The sequence below is a fragment of the Pseudophryne corroboree genome, chromosome 2 (genome assembly GCF_028390025.1).
Source record: "Pseudophryne corroboree isolate aPseCor3 chromosome 2, aPseCor3.hap2, whole genome shotgun sequence".
NCBI lineage: Eukaryota > Metazoa > Chordata > Amphibia > Anura > Myobatrachidae > Pseudophryne > Pseudophryne corroboree.
In genome coordinates, this window is record NC_086445.1 from 873,193,689 (window position 1) to 873,195,850 (window position 2,162).

General features: G+C 35.9%; 1 pseudogene; it reads right to left on the reverse strand.

Moving 5' to 3' along the window:
- Positions 1-713: 713 nt before the first annotated feature.
- Positions 714-832, reverse strand: LOC135051417 (5S ribosomal RNA; annotated as a pseudogene).
- Between the last annotated feature and the right edge of the window lie 1,330 nt (positions 833-2,162).

Genomic DNA, 2,162 nt, shown 5'->3' on the forward strand with positions numbered 1-2,162 from the left:
CTTCACTGGATAATTCCTGAGGACACTAATTATATCTATAATTATTGCATGTGTTATACAGACCAATTTTGTAATTTAAATAATAAAAACGAGTAGTTTTAAATATTATGCTAATAGTTTATATACAAGAGCGGTACTTCCGCCTCTCTTCTGGTGTCCGTGCACGCGTATTGCGCATGCTCTAGAGTTTCAGGTACCATGTTCAGTGGCCATTTTCTTTGAGTTGCTCATATTAATCTCAGTGCGGTGGCCATCTTAATGAAGACCATGTTTGGGGACATTTTCGATTTCGGAGCTCACTCCGTTGCCATGGGAATATGTAAACATAATAAAGGACATGTATAAATATTCACAGAGTGGCACATACAAATATCTATAACATCAGTGCATTAAGCGCATCATTTGTAATATGAACAGAGGACATCTCATGATGAGTGATATTAAGTTAATGTGAGCTGTGATAATATTATCATAATTCTATACGTGCTATATATAAATTACAGTACATATGCCTAATGTAGTTTATTTACAGGTTATTGTAATATTACAGTCATAAAATATGTAAAGTGCAACTGTGATAAATATATAAATATCAACATAGATATCGATGCTGCTTATAAAGTGCATCTGTGCTAATGTGCAGTGGTGTGTAATTTATTAAAATAACAATGAGTATTCACATACAGATCATGACAATATTGTTGGTACTTAAGTTTTTACAGTACCTGATCTTCCCAGGTGGTCTCCCTATCTGGTACTGATCAGGCCCAACACTGCTTAGCTTCCAAGATCAGACGAGATTGGGCATTTCCAGTGTGGTTTGACTGTAACAATTGGTATCATGAATCCATCACACAACAAATATTACCTTTTCTATGAGGTGATTCATATCAAAACTAGCCGTGACCATACAGTGAATTAGAAGAAGGTTGGAGAGGAGTGGGGAAAGGGGTGGGGTGAGGTGGAGGGGGGGGGGTGTTTAGACTATGGGATACGTAAAAGGGGGATAAAACCAGAATTCAGTAAATGGCGAGATACATGACAGGAATGGAGCGATCTCATAACTCTCATTAAATCCCATGGGTTATAGAATACATAATTGGAAGATCCAAAACATTTCACGACGTGATAATTTGTTGGCCAGATCTCCTCCTCTTTCTCCCAGTTTTACCTGTTCGATAGGGTTGAACGTTAGTGCGTCAGGGTTGGAGTTATGTGCTGAGTTGAAATGTTTGGAAACTGCATGGTTCTCCACTTTGTTCCTGATGTTGTGTACATGTTCTTGTATCCTCCTCTTAAGTAATCTCTTGGTTTTCCCTACATATTGTTTTCCACAGTCACATTCCAATAAGTAAATAACGGATTGAGTATTACAGTTCATAAAGTCTCTTATCCAATATTCCTTCTTTTTTCTGGCGTCCGTGAAAGTTTTCCTAGTCGGATGTAGGTATCTGCAGATGTTACACCGTCCACACTTGTATGATCCAGTGCATTTCGGCAAAAGACCAACCTCGTCTAGGTTATTTGTTAACATACTTGGAGCTAGGATGTCCTTCAAACTTCGTGATTTTTAAAAATGACCTCAGGATGCGGGGGGGGGGGGGGGGGGTATCTCCATCAAAATGAGATTTTATATATATATATATATATATCTATGTATATATATATATATATATATATATATATATATATATGTATGTATGAGGGTGTTTCATTTTGTAAGGCGAAAAATAAAATGTAACATTTTTGCAGACTTTGCTTACGCCCCGAGTCTTAGTGATGTAAAAGAAATATATGCCAAATTTCAAGAAGATTGGATAATATTTAGAGGTTGCACTTTTGGATCAGTTTTGTAAAAGTAGGCAAAAAAGAAGATTTTTCAATGTTAATTACTTTTATTGGGAAAACTACAAATCACAAACTTAAAATAATACTAAAACTAGACACTAAGATTAATAGGTAGTATGATATGCAAAAAATGTGTTACATTAATCAACTTTGAACGATGCAATCACTTCTTTTGTATGCCTGGTGACGACTTTTCTGTGATGCTCGACTACTCTCAACAAGAATTGTTTTTGTTGTTCGTCCCTGATCGATTCGTTAAACTTTTTTTATCAGAGCAAAAATTACTCTTTCTGTGGTAACATTGACCACCTTAA